The sequence below is a fragment of the Myotis lucifugus genome, unplaced genomic scaffold, assembly GCF_000147115.1.
Source record: "Myotis lucifugus unplaced genomic scaffold, Myoluc2.0 scaffold_32, whole genome shotgun sequence".
In the NCBI taxonomy this organism is placed as follows: domain Eukaryota; kingdom Metazoa; phylum Chordata; class Mammalia; order Chiroptera; family Vespertilionidae; genus Myotis; species Myotis lucifugus.
The window spans coordinates 200,835-216,075 of record NW_005871080.1 but is presented as its reverse complement, the minus strand read 5'-3'; the positions used below and the strand labels follow the sequence as shown (position 1 = coordinate 216,075).

Below are 15,241 nucleotides of genomic sequence, written 5' to 3'. Positions count from 1 at the left end.
ACAAAAACCAAAAAAAAAAAAGGACAGCCATCCAACAATTTTTTAACAACCCTCAGTGGCTAAAAAAAAAAAGGCTGCAATCAGCAATCCAACCAAAGCACAACATTTCAAATTCAACTTCAGGCAGCTCACGAAATTTCATCTTCAGGAAGTCTTTCTAGGATAGAGATGAAAACTTCTTCTGCGTCTAAACAGGACAAACCTACTCATGACTCTGATGTTCTCATCACGACTACTTTCCATGTGTGACCTGTGAACTGAGTACTGTCTACTTATTAGCTATGTTTACCACCCCCCCCCTTCTCAAAATGTGGGTCCTACTAGGATAAAGAGGGCAAAAGCGGTTAAACCTGGGATGTTAGGTCTGTATTTACCACCCAGTAGGAAGACACCAGGCGAACAGTGAATCAGTGTGTTTGGACAGTGTTATCTGCAGCATAGACTCTGATCATGGGGGCCTTGCTTCTCTTTTGTATTTAAACCTCAGGTATACTTCGATCAGGTGTGTGGGCAAGCCTTCTTACCTAAGTTTACTTCAGAGCCTCCACAATATATCCAATCAGATTGTTGCCAAAATGGCACATAGCATAAGCCTGTTTAGCTGTTACCTAACAGAACTTTAAGATGAGGCAATAATGTAGGAGAAACCTATTAAATCAGTTTATTTTTTATATTTTTAAATAGCACTATATTTGTAATTAAACAATATTTTTAAATTTATTGAACTATATTTGGTGTATAACATTGTATAAATTTAAGGTGTACATGTTGATTTGGTACATATTGTAATATGATTGCCATTTTAGTATTTGCATCTCTATCTAATCACATCACATCATTATCATTTCCTTTTGTAGTGGGAATAATTAAGATCTAGTTTCTCAGCAAGTTTGATGGTGATAATACAGTATTGTTGTTTATGTTCACTATAGTGTGTTAGCTCTTCAGAACTGATTTGGCTACTACGTGCAAGGAAACAGTATTTTAACGTATCTCCCCCAAAAGGGTAAATTAGAGTAATGCAATATGGAACATAGTGGAGATTCTGATTATTTACAAACTAGAGGCCCAGTGCACAAAATTCATGTGGGGGGCAAGGGGGGTCCCTTCAGCCTGGCCTGCTCCCTCTTGCAGTCTGGGAGCCCTCGGGGGATGTCTCAGGCCACTGCCACTGCGCTCACCAGCTGTGAGCCCGGCTCAGGGCTTCTGGCTGAGCAGTGCTCCCCTGTGGGAGCACACTGATCACCAGGGGGCAGCTCCTGCATTGAGCATCTGCCCCCTAGTGGTTATACGCATCATAGTGATTGGTCATTCCCCCATTCTGTCGATTTGCATATTAGCCTTTTATTATATAGGATGAGAATCCCTAATGTATTCATGATTTGCTCCTGAGATTGATTATGATGCTGGAAGGGAAAGGTTTTCAATTTTCAAGTCTTTAAAATGAACTGCCATAGAGTCTTTACCTTTCTCATGCTAACATGTGTGCTCACCCTGTTAGAATAAGGCATCGTATTAGTTTTATAGGATTTCTTTATAGGATTCCATAACGGAGGCAGTGACCAAGAGCAGAGACCCAGGCGGTGTTCCCCTAGGATTTCTTTCCACTGAAGTTACAAATGTCCTCTCAGCCATTTCTCCCCTACTTTGTTGATCCCTGTTATCCTCGGAGGCTAAATGCGTAGTTCTGCGGGTAGTTTTCCTTGACCTGTGAGCTGAAATGGAGATTTCAAATATAGAATGTTGAGGTGTCAGGGAGGAAAGTGACATTGATTAATTTGTTTTGTTCCTGGCCAGCCTGAGAAACCTGTCCCGTCAGGTAATGAACAACTGCTTTTACCCAACTAGTGACTTCAAGAGAACAATTACTCACCCCATCATTTCCATTTCCCCTGAGTCATCCAGGTTGGCTCATATTGGTTTCAACTGAATAAGAATCTCCAGGCAATGGACTCTAGGGCCAGGGTTCCTGCTTAGTAACATGAATTACAAAAACATACCTTGGACATGAAGCCATGGCTCATTGTGGAAAGATATTTCATAGATCCAGCTTTTCAGCCATGTGTCTATTTGGGAAATTGTATTGTTCGGTATACTGTAGTCAAAAGTGGCCATCTTAATGAACAATGTAGAGTGAGTATATAAGTAACAAGGCCCTACAGCCTGTCTGGTCTTGACCTAAAGGACAAAGATAGGACTATGAAAATGAAAGGTGATTTGGGGTTATTGCTTGTCTGTACCTTCCTAGTAGTGCTGCAGGTTGACCACTGAGTATATAGTGTGGGTCTTGGTAAAGCCCCTTTAAGGACCTGTCCTTGTGATGTGCAGAGAGAGCCTGGACACTTAAAAAGACATGTGCTGGGCCCAGCCAGTGTTGCTCAGTGGTTGAATGTCGACCCATGAACCAGGAGGTCATGGTTCAATTCCTGGTCAAGGCACGTGCCCAGGTTGCAGGCTCAATCCCCAGTACAGGGTGTGCAGGAGGCAGCTGATTCTCTCTCATCATCGATGTTTCTATCTCTCCCTCTCCCTTCTTCTCTCTGAAATCAATAAAAAACATATATATTTTTAAAAAGAAGACATGTGCCATCATAGACAGGTATTGCAGAAAGGCAACTAGAGTTGCTTCCATTTACACATCTTACCTGTCCTCTGTCATGCGACTGATCTGAGTCCTCTTCCTGGGTCCTATTCTGTATGATTGGGATGACAAATATGAGACTAAATGGTCCTGGATAAAATTTGAATGGATGAGTAGTTGTAGAGATCAATACTAATTGGCCCACACATTTAGGTCCAGTTCATCCCAAAGTTCAGTTGATTTCCAAGTTCTTAATATTTTGATTCATTACAGATATAGAGAAACTTAAGTTTTGACTGGGAGCTGTCTTCTGAGATTTAGTTGAGCCAAGACACGCTCATGGGAAAGCCCAACATGTAGAAAATAAAAGGAAAATATTCAAAGCAAAATGCTGGGTGCAGGTTTGCGGGTTAGTCAAAAATCCTACTACTTTCACAAATTCTTAACTAATCCTCCTGGGTTTAAATAGAATCAACAGTTGCTTTTATAACAGCCACTCTGTCACCTTTCTCAATCTTCAGGCACTTGAAATACATCATTAAAGACCATCAGAATTAATCCAGGGCCCTTTAGACTATAGACTGAGTTCCTTGGGGCAGGAACCTTGCTTCCTTCATGTTGAATTCCAAGGACTAACAAAAATAAGGACAAACATACACACACACACACACACACACACACACACACACACCATTTATAAGCAGGTAAATATGAAATAACTAGAAACCATGAAAAGAAAACAATTTGTCATTCGGAAGTCCTGGAGGTTGGAGGGCATGCCTTGTAGGTTCATGTTAGATGAAAACCTGGGTCTGGGTGAGACAGCCGCCCTGGATTCTTGGACAGGGCCTGGATGGAAAGGCAATAACGTGTGCCCTGTGGTGACTCCTGTGTTGAAATAGGAAGGCTCAGCCCAGACAAATGCAAAGGAAACAAAACCAACTCTTTTATTACTCTCTACAGCATTTATAGCCAAGACCTACTCACTGCCCTTATCCTTGAGGCATTCTGACAGTCATTTTAATGATTTATTTTCTTTTCCAAAAGTCAAATAAAATATTTTATCACCTTTTGGGTGGGCTTGATATTTTTCTCTTCATTTTATCACTTTTGGGTCTATAAAATTCCCCTTACCTTTCAGTGTTTATAACTCAAGGAGAGGAATTCTGTTTTTCTCATTCCTTATAGGAAGGCCTTTTTTAGTTTGATTTTTTTTTTGGTCCTATATCCCCTGCCTATTTTTGTTGTGCTGGGGGTGGGAGGCGAGGGCCAGGGGGATGGGGAAAGGGGAACTCAAGAAATGGCACATGTCTGCAGTAACACACAGATCAGAGGGAAAGGTTTTGAATAAGGAAAAGTGTTTTTTTCCCAATACTTTGGAGCTAGGAGAACATTGGCGCCATTGGGGGTGAAGAAGAAGTGGTTGTGCTGTACTCCACACTGACGTTTACTCAGTGGTTTCTCTCCCAGGATCTGCAATAAAAGCCAATGGTCTGTGTGAGAACCCACAGCCCTGTGATTACCCCTCTCCATTCTGAATTATACGCCTTCCTCCCAAGCTCCCTGCTTTACAGCTCACGGGTTCATTCCCCCCTACTCTTTGCCCTTTTTGCTTATTTCTGCCTCATTTCTGTCTACTTATATTAAGGTGTCAACAGCAGGACACTCACTCAGGCTAGTCATCATAAGCCACAAAAGCTATGCAACCACGTGGGTGGGTTTGTAAGGGCAAACTCTTTTCAGATAGGTGATTTCAAGCCTGAGTAGATGAAGCATGTGATTGTGTCAAGGTCAGAGGTGCAACTGAGTGATTTGAGATGTCCATCTCCTGCCTGTCCCGTCCCTCCACCATCAGCTCCAATGAAGACCATAGCATCGAAAGCGCCTCAGGGTCCTTTCCTTCTAGGATCCTGCTCTCCAAGTGCAGAAATCCATTTGATACATCCACATGGATTGCTCATCCTCATCCTCTTGAGCAACCCCATTAGCAGGGTGCTCATTGCTCTCAGGCAGCCAGTCCCTTGTTGGGCATTTCAAACCTTGACCCCAAATGGGTCTCCTACAGCTTCTTTGAAATCATCTTCTGAAGTAACGTTCTCCTCTCCAAGTACCTGAAAAGTTATCAGTTGAAGTTTAATTCTCAGTTTTCCCCTTTCTTCACCAACGTTTTCATATCTCTGGGCAAATAGGGGTAGCTCTCTCAAATATTATAATTACAGCAGAGTTTTTAGACCTCTCATCATCCTGGATATATGGTTCCAGTTGTTGACCTGAAGCCTTACCAATAGCATAAACAGTTGATTGACACATGTTTTGTATGTTATATTCTGTATTCTTAAAGTAAACTAGAGAAAAGAAAATGTTATAAAGGAAATCATAAAGAGGAGAAAATACATTTATGGCATTTATTGAAAAAAGCTGCACGTAAATGGTCCTGTGCCATTCAAACCCATGTTGTTTAAAGGTCAACTCTACTGGCTTTATTTTTTAACCATTTGACTTATTTCCAAACTATGTCTGTTTTTTTTGTTTTGTTTTAGTGGCGCAGTTAGGCTAAGCAGGTGACACATCCTTGCATGGCAGCCACCCTCCGGATTCTGCAGAAGGCAGTGGTGTTATGACACTGAAAGATGTTGCATGTAGCCGTATAGGACCCATATCTGTCCGACTTTAAAATTGGGGTAACATCTATGCTTTAACCAATAACAACTCTCCTAAAAAAAAGACCTTCCGCCCAGCCAGTGTTGCTCAGTGGTTAAGCGTCGACCTATGAACCAGGAGGTCATGGTTTGATTCTGGTCAGGGCACATTGCCTGGGTTGCTGGCTCAATTCCCAATATGGGGCTTGCAGGAGGTGGTTGATCAATGGTTCTCTCTCATCATTGATGTTTCTATCTCTCCCTCTCCCTTCCTCTCTGAAATCAACTATATATATATATATATATATATATATATATTTTTTTTTTTTTTTTTAAGAGATCTTCCCCTTATGCATGCTTTCCATCCCCATACCCTAAGACATTCAACCATCCCTACTTTGACATGTCTCACCTGCTTTCGTTTTTAGTAGAATTGTTTGGGAAGATTTGAAGAGCTTCAATTCGGCTGTGTTTGCATTTTCTAGAGCATGAAAAATGGTGTTTCAGTTATTGCATGTGGGGAGATGTGGGACCAAATGTACAGCCGGCGTTTTAGATTGCAGGTGGAACTGGCAGCATCGGTCGTCAGAGAGATGGGCCCCAAGCCTGTGAGCTGAGTCAATTCCATTCATGCCACGCGGAGAGGATAAACTTGGAACACCACAGTGGCAGCTTTTGAATGCATTCCCTACCACTCCCCATTTGGTGGGGAAAGCTTTTCTTTTTCCACCGTTGGACCTCTCTTTCCATCAAATATGTAGCCAATTGGCTAAGAGAGTAACTCGCCCAGCTGGCTGGGATTCTGTTTTTAGTATCCTGACAGGAAAGAGAGCTTTGTTGTAATTGGGTACCTTAGCTGTTCTTCCATCTGGCCATTTCCTCCTGTCTCTTATTCCCCTTCACCATGTTTCTTTGGGAGCCAGTAGTGTTGCTTTTTATACAGAAAATGCACGTAGATGACCTAGGGCAAAGAAACAGCGCATGCATTGCTTTTTGGCTTAGAATTAGAGGGAGGACTTTTGGGGAACCACCAGCAGGAAGCTTTGCCATGGGATCTGCAGGCTGTTGGGATGGACGGTTAATACTCTGCGAACCAATCTCACACCAGCCGGGCACTTCAATACGCTGTCCCTGCACCAAGTGCCTTAGCAGGTGGTACACAGAGCTTGTTCACAGGACCGATAGTGGTTCAGCTAAATCTGCTCCCTGAACCACAAGAAAGCCCCAACTCTATCGGCTCCTTACGCTATCTGTCCCTGTCTCCTTCCTCCAAGAATTCTTTTGCCACAGTCAAAAGTGAACAAAACCAGAAGGGGACTATGTTTTTTTTCAATAAGTGCTATAAAGTGTTTATTGAGCACTTTCTATAGGCATGGCGTTGGGAAACATACTTTATAGGTAATTCATTTAATTCTCAATCTGTCTTATCATTTACTTCTCACCACAGCCCTGAACTTTAAATGTTCCTGTCTTGGTTTATGGATGAGCAAACTGAGACTCTAAGAAGTTAAGCAACTTGCTCAGGTTAATCGATTCCTAACAGGGATGATCCGAGGATCTGAACAAGGTTTCCTGGCTCCACTTACATTCAGAACACACCAGACCTTGAGGATAACTTGTGTTCCATTAGGGGCTAGAGATTCACATACTTGGGCTGAGAAGCGATGAGACTCCCAGCGCAGCCTTTTTATATAGACTGCACCACACAGACAGTGGTTCACTGCCTTTCCCTCTACTGCCATCCAAGAGTGTCAGAGCTTTACTGACATTATAAAATATTACACTGCAGACAGCATCTTGTCACCACTGTGATCTAGAGGTCAATGCAAAATTAACTCAAAGTCAGTTTTCTGTCATTTTCCCCTCTCCCATGCCTCCCAAGTGAGAGGTAAACCTGTATGCTCTGTCCTTTAAGCACATGACAAACAAACGTGACTGAGGCGAAGCCCTGTTCAGAGAGTAGCCCCTGTCCTCCTTAAAGAACTGCCTCTCCAGCGGCTCAGACAGACACTGGCAGCTAACTCACCTTGCTTTTTGAAATTTTGGTTTTCCTTGAAACTTGAGAGATGCCTTTAATAAGTCCCCCCTGATACTAATATATTGTAGCCATGATCTTCTAAGCCAAACGTGTGTTTTATGAGGTCCCGATTCAGCAGGCAATGCAGGAGCAGGCACGTTATATGCTGCTGAACACGTGAAAGCAGCCGATCTCACGGTTCCCTGCTTCTGGGTCATAATTCTTTGGAAATAGTGAGAATTCCAAACCTGGTGGTACACATTCTTCTCTTTCTTAACATACGGTGTGTCCCTGCACGTAGGTCTTGTCAATAAATCTGTCAAAGGCCAGGCCAGTCTGCACAAAGCCCGCTTTACACGTCCCACAATGGGATGGAAAGCAGCCCTTCAGAGCTGGGTGGTATGGAAATTACTCTTCTATCCAGCTCAACAGCAAAAGTGTACCTCTATCAGTTTCCATTCTTGTCTACTGCAGTGGTCAGGAGATTACTTGTTTCTTTTTTAACCTCTTTGTAAATATCGAAGTTTGGGGGGCGAGGAAAGAAAGTTCCAGCTGTACCCATTGATTTCAGAGTCACAGACCCGCGGCTGGTTAGAGAGAGCAGGGCATGCTGGGAGGCCTGCTTTCCTCTCCCACAGGGAGGCTTAAGGGCTGTTGTTCCAGAAGGATCTAAAGGGAAGTTTGTGCACCTAGTTACCAGACCGGGCATCCGAGAGCCTCCATTTCTCCTGGCGTAATTATGGGTCTTTGATGGGAATCAGAAAGCGCTGCAATTATGCTCATGACTTTCAAAGGCAATCTGAGATAGTTTACCTCTCAAATCAATCTCAATGGCTCGCAGCAGCTAGCTGACAGTGCTGATGACTATTGTCAAATCTGGAGCTTTTGTGTTGGTGAATTGCTCCTGAAGCACGGAGAGCTGTGTAACTTATTATAAGGATATTTTATTTTTTTTGACGGGTGATTTAAAAAAACAACAACAGGCTGTGTTATTCGGATCAGCACATATGCCACAGATATAACCTCCTCCCCAGAGTTCTAACTGGGATATATTACTGTTGGTGGTGTTGGTGAGTGCCGGACATTTTGATGTGTTATTTTTTAAACTGGGCATTCTGGCTGTGGAGGAGTTAATTAGTTCACAGAGAGCTGTTGTTAAGTCATAACATACAGCTCTTTTTGGAAATGCCTCTTGCTACTAATGCCCCGGTAAGCAAAGTCACAGTTTTCTCAGAATTCTCTACCCTGACATGGTCAAGTGTGGTCTGGCCGGGGCAGCTAATCTTGCACCGTTGGTCTGTATCAGAGGTGGGCAAACTTTTTGACTCGAGGGCCACAATGGGTTCTTAAACTGGACCGGAGGGCCGGAACAAAAGCATGGATGGAGTGTTTGTGTGAACTAATATAAATTCAAAGTAAACATCATTACATAAAAGGGTATGGTCTTTTTTTTTTTTTTTAGTTTTATTCATTTCAAACGGGCCGGATCCAGCCCGCGGGCCGTAGTTTGCCCACAGCTGGTCTGTATTCACTCCAGTTTTCTTGAATTTACAAGCAGTGACATACTCAGTTTAAGAGTGCTTCTAGTTAGTTTATCAGATAATTACCCAAACTGGTAAGAAATATTTCAACCTCAAGTTAAAATGAAAACAACTATATCTTCAGTAGAAATTTTCTACAAAATTGTATCCCTCTTATTTACTTTTCTTCGCAATAAGAAAAGGAAAGGAACTATTGGAAGTGGAGTGTCTGGCCCGTTGTAACTGGCTGGAAGGTGGGATCCCATCTGCCCAACTTTTCTCTGGGAAGATTTAATCAGCTTTGCTGTCAAAGAAGAGAAATGCTTGCATGTCAAGAAAAACACTTTGTTAGATAAACCTCCCATCAGGTGATGGTAGGCCCTGTGTGAAAAGTGAGGGGAATGCCTGGGTATGATTGGAAGACAAAGGGACAGATTTACTAGGCTCTGCGGGGCTTTCCCCTAAACTTCCTGATTCAGCGAGCAGTGCAGGAGCAGGTACAGTGTTACATGCTGTGATACGGTGAGACCAGCAGATTTAATGATTCTCTGCTTCTGGGTCGTAATTCTCTGGTAACCGTGAGAATTCCAAACCTGCAGCACCTCTTTGTCTCCCCCAGGACACACACATCCCTTTCTTAAGGTGGATTTTTGGTTATTGGTGGTGGGTTGGTGTGTGCTGTTTTTGTTTGTTTGATTTGATTTAGTGTTAGTCTCCAAAAGAGAGGGGGGAAAAAAAGAGATAAGCAAGTGTGGAAGTATGAATGAGGTAGAGAAAAATATTAACTAGACCCTTTCCTTACTAGAAATCCTGTAAGTTTTATTTGTTGGCAGGAGGCTGAACACTGAAACAGGCTTTGGTGTTCAGCCGGCTGGCCCTGGGGCCCAGCCGGCTGCCTGTGTGTGGGGTGCTTCGTGGGGGTGCTTCATCCCTGTCTCCGTCCCTGCCACCTGCACTGATCCGCTGAGGGCACCGGGCTGGCTCTTTCACAGGCAGTCAGGGCCTGGAGGGAGTCCTAGACTGGGAGCCTCAAAGGACATGAACTGCTTCTTGTTTTCCGAGTTCTCATTACCCTAATTCACCCCCCAGCCCCTTGCCAAGTTTATTGAAGGGAAATTGATAGAAAAACTTTCTGACAAAACCGTCCTTAGGTGTACAGTGTGATGATTTGATATCCATGCACATTGTGAAGTGATTACCACAATGAAGTTAATGAGCACCTCCATCACCTCACGTAGTTACCTTTATCTTGTGGTGAGAACACTTGAAATCTGCTCGATTAGCAAATTTCAAGTACATAATACGGTATTATTAACTATAATCATCACGCTATGCATCAGATCGCCAGAACTTACTTATCTTATAACTGAGAGTTTGTGCCCTTTGAGCAGCATCTCCCATTTCCCCCACCCCCAGCCCCTGGTGACACTGTCCTGCTCTCCGCTTCCGTGATTTTGACTTTTTGAGAATCCACATGTAAGTGAGATCACACTGTATTTGCCTTTCTCCTTCTGACCTATTTCACTTAGAGTCGTGCCCTCAGGTCCATTCAGGTTGTCTCAAATGGCAGGATTTCTTTCTCTTTTGTGGCTGAATAATAATATTCTACACATACATACCAAGAAAACATACCACATTTTAAAAATTCATTCACCTGGGTTGTTTCCATATCTTGGCTATTGTGCATAATGCTGCAGTGAACATGGGAGTGCCGATAGCTCTTGGAAATAATGATTTCATTTCCTTAAAATTTATACCCACATGTAAGATTGCAGTATCGGATTCTATTGTTAATTTGAGGAACCTCTATACTGTTCCTCATAGTGATTGCACCAATTTACATTCCCCCCAACAGTGCACAAGGGTTTCTTTTTCTCCACATCCTTGCCAACATTTATCGGTGTGAAGTAATAGCTCATTGTGATATTGATTTGCATTTTCCTGATAATTAGTGATGGTGAGCACCTTTTCATGTACCTGTTGGCCATTTGTATGTCTTCTTCAGAAAATGTGTATTCAAATTCTTTGCCCATTTTTTAATTGCATTTTTTTTTTGGCTATTGAGTTGTATAAGTTTCTTATATATTTTGGATAGTAACTTCTTATTAGATACCGATTTGCAAATTTTTTCTCTTACTCTTTAGGTTGCCCTTTCATCTTGTTGTTTCTTTTTGCTGTACAACAGCTTTTTTACTTCCAAATTTAAAGCAGTTGAAAATGTCCCTCAAGCGACCTCACCCCTTCTGCGACCTTGAACCAGGCCTTGCTTCCTCATTTGTCTGTGCCTGGAATGAGACAAGATCAGTGGCTTTTCAGATGTTTAAAGCTCTGGAACCTTTTATCCAATTGAAATTTTGTAAAAATATTTTAATAAAAGCAGTTTTACAAAATTAAACCTATTCTCATTTAGGTATGGATGAGGAACCCGGAGTACCCCTGACCCCACTCAAATCCCCTCCATCTGTTGCAACTCCAACAGGCCTGGGGGGCCACCTTAGTCCAGCCCCAGGACAAGCTGGCTGAGGCAGGAAGTTACAATATTCCAAGGCCTGGAAATGAAGGTCAAACCTGAATTCTGGAGATAGCATATCTTAAAAGTTTTAAGTCAACCAAAATGGTTTACTCCATCATAACTTTGTAAGCACCAATCATCCTTCTCTTTTATATGCCCTGTTCCTTATAACCAGAGTACTTTTAGCTTTGTTATTGCACAGTGATGTGCAAATGAATGTGGGTGATGGATTCTGTAAAGCATACCCACCTCAATATCCCAGAACTATGCCAGGCCCTCTGCCGGCCTTCCCAGATTTCAGAAACCCAGACTCTTTGCCCCCCCACCTCTAACCCCTCTGCTACATGAATACCATATCAATTTTCTTATCCTCTGTATTGACCATGTCAGCCTCCTTCAAAAAAATAGCCTCATTGTTTGAAAGATCAAAACTCAACTCCAGACTCCAACTTGCTGAAAGTCCCATGATTATTTTTCTATCAGATTCCCATTTCCCACTTCCTTCTAATATACATCCCTTTTCAGTAAGTCATTCTCTCCCAAAGCCTGTGATCATGCTCTTTGCCCATCTCTTTATCATCCTTTCCTCATGAAGAGCCTGTCTCCTTCATAGCTCACCCTTCAAGTCCTTTCATGCTCCCTCGCCTCCCTCCTCTGGCACTCAGCAAGGAGGCAGAATGATGTTGAACAGGGATATAGCACCAGTACCACTAACTTGGAGTTCTGCCACTTATTTGCAAGGCACCATTGGCTAAGCCCCTTTACTTCTATGGGTCACAGTTTCCTCATCTGTAAAATGGGGCTAATAATATAATATCTCCCTTGTCTACCTCACTGTGTGGCTGTAGGAATCAAAAGCAATACTATATGTGAACGCCCTTTATCTAACTTAAGCACTCTTTATTTTTCAGGTCTTGTTCTTAAATAATAAGGTATTATTGTGAGTTATTACTATCACTTATTGTGCCCTATAGCACTTGTTTTAATTATGAATCACCCTCTGCCCTGTACTCCTTGCCTTATTATATGCATTATATCTACTCTCACCAGATCTTTAATTTATTCTGGTGATAATCTGGGGAAAGTCTCAGCCAGCATGCTTCTTCCTTTTTTGTGTTTTTAAGAATAAACCTTTGTATTTCCTCTACTTGGCCAAACTAAATGTGTGTAGATTTGTTCTTTGCAGATTTGCTTATTTCTGGAAGCCTCCCTACCTGGTTTCAGCATAAATACTATGCTTTATTATATACTACTAGCTATAGACTTTTTTAGAAAAGTAAAGGCAGTAGATAGAGTTAGTAATGCTTTGTAATCCATTGTCCCCATACCAATGGCCACATGTGTGCCTTCGTACATGGACTGCCTTCATCACTGTAGTCAAATCATTTTAGGTCATAGACCATATCTTTTTAAGTTTTTATTTCTAGTTTCTCATATAGTGAATAGGAGATGTTCAAGAATGCTCATTAAATGAGTAACCAATATATGCATTTTCTATGTAAAAAGTTGATTTGATGAATACTTTCTCAGCTAAGAAAACTCCCAAAGATAAAGTTGGATTGATGATGCCAAAACATGACATTTCTAATCCAATGCTTAACGTAATCACTGACACAAAAGGACTGCACTACGGGGCCAGGCCATAGCTGCGGAATGTGGCCAGTTTCCTTGGGTCTGTCCTGCAGGCCCTAGTGAACCCAGACACAAAGGAATTCTTGTGACAGCTCTCTCACACCCCTGCCTCCTGAGCTGCCATTGCCAGAATGTATAGAAAGTTAATCAAAAGCCTAAGCAGGGGTGACAGTGTTTTAATATACAAACACCTAGTACAGTGGTCGGCAAACTGTGGCTCGCGAGCCACATGCGGCTCTTTGGCCCCTTGAGTGTGGCTCTTCCACAAAATACCACGTGCGGGCGCGCATGTACAGTACAATTGAAACTTCGTGGCCCATGCGCAGAAGTCGGTTTTTGGAAAGGAGACAGATGAAACAAGTATACAAGACGAGTGTGGATGGGAGAGTTGGAAGGGGTCGACGTCAGCGAACATACCTCAATCAGATTAGGAGTACCCTAATTAAGTTAATAACAATGTACCTACCTATATAGTTTAAGTTTAAAAAATTTGGCTCTCAAAAGAAATTTCAATCGTTGTACTGTTGATATTTGGCTCTGTTGACTAATGAGTTTGCCGACCACTGACCTAGTAGGCTTCATGAAGGCATTAAATTCCAGAGGTTCTGGAATTTTCCTGGAAGGATTTTATAACCAAATCAAGCTTGTTAGAATATTAATTATTGCAGCTACTACTGCCGTTATACTGGTAGAAATTCCTGATTTAAAGTCAGTTTGATGCTTTGCTACTGTATTTCAACCTCTATCCTTTTCTTTCTCTTTCTCATACAGACTGGCAACCTTTAACTATTTTGAATTAATGGTAAAATATGTGCTGAGTTCTAGCCAGTCTTTTCAGCGTTCTCATTTAAGTGTGGTAGGTGATATGCATATTCCCTATGCAAGCATTTTTCTTCTTATTATTAAATAAACCCATTGTCCCATAAAGTGCTCCTTAAAAGAAAATGCGCCTTTAGTTTCACACCTCCTTTCTTCATTCCACAGCATTCAGCAAACATTTGGGCCCCTGCTCTGAGCCAAGCTCACTGCTAGAGATGAAAGACTACACCTGCCTTGAGGGACTGTGCATAGGCACAGGGAGGCAGCCAGACCCCTCCTTCTGCACCCACATTCTTCTTCCCACTGAAGAATCTGATGTTGTGGTCTGAGTGGTGGCCTGGGCTTCGGGGGCACTCAGGTATTAAAGGCAAGCTTTTTTTCTGTGGACTGATGAATGAAATCGAGAAGAACCATTAGGGTCTGAAGCTCCAGACTTGAACAACCTCACATTGACCTGGAAACAGAGCAGCGGTGATTGCCATCTGCTGACACACCACCCAGACCGCCCAGGGACTGAAGCAGTGTTCTAGGCCGGCCGGGCCTCCCACCCGCAGAGCCCGGAAAATATCCCTGATTAGAGCAATTAGAGCGACTCCCTGAGCCGGTTCAGAATTTGCTTAATCGCACTCACTTCACTGAACTATGGTTTTGGCTTCGGGGGTTTTAGGGAAAGAAAAAAAAAAAGCAAGTTTAGGGAAAGGAAGCAATTAGAGAGAGAGCATTCAAATTGATTCTCTTCTCTAGTCAGTTTAGAGTTGGCAGAAGAGTAGGCAAATGACATCCATGACCAGGTGTAAATATAAGGAGGCTGATTTTGGAAGATGGGTCCTTTGAGCCTTGTTTGGATGAGAATCCCTGAGATCATAAAAGGAAGCAGCTGGTAAGTTCCGGAAACCTTTTTTGTGAAAGCCCAGAATTTGAATAATGCACTAAATGAAGTGGAGTGCATATATTTAAATATTTATGGACAAATGGCTGTCATTTCTTAGCCTGCTCTGCCATGGTCCCATGACTTGATACAATTGCTTTTAAATGATCATTTTCTAGATACTAGAAAAGCATCAAACAGAAGGAGATGAGAATTGCAGCAAACCAAACAAAGAAAAAGCAGAGGAGGCGATTATAAACAAAATACAGCCATCATAGCCAACTATATTTAAGGAGTTTTGAAAGCAGTGTAGTGTAGCAAGTAAGATGGGTGAGTTTGGAAATGGACTGGAATTTAAATTCTATGCGTGATTTACTAGCTTTGTAGCCTTGGGTAAGTTACTCATCTTCTCTTGAAACCTCAATTCCTCATCTGTTTAGGGGGGATAATAATAGTACCCACATCACAGGGGTGTGGTGAGGATTAAATGAATTATTGGTTCTAGGTGCCTGACACCCATAAGCTCTACCAGATATCTGACACCCAGATCTCCAAGCTCAGGAACTTTGTTTTAGGGACTGAGACTATGGCAGGGAACAAAAAGATGCCTGGTGCATGGTAGGTGCTCCATAAATACTGGCTGAATAACTGGA

The 15,241-nt window shown here is 42.4% G+C and overlaps 1 protein-coding gene across 5 annotated transcripts in view; it reads left to right on the top strand.

The window, feature by feature from the left end:
* The window catches only part of LYPD6B (LY6/PLAUR domain containing 6B), an 85,231-nt gene that overhangs the window by 39,660 nt on the left and 30,330 nt on the right, over positions 1 to 15,241 (top strand). The window contains exons 2-3 of one of the 5 annotated variants that reach the window (XM_023752418.1): positions 13,886 to 14,078; positions 14,465 to 14,600. The exons of 2 other annotated variants lie outside the window; for them this stretch is intronic. The gene's annotated coding sequence lies outside the window, so the exon portion shown is untranslated. Of the gene's footprint in view, positions 1 to 13,885; positions 14,079 to 14,122; positions 14,601 to 15,241 lie in introns of those variants that run through there. 2 more of the 5 variants (XM_014454147.1, XM_014454149.2) reach the window with 2 other exon arrangements.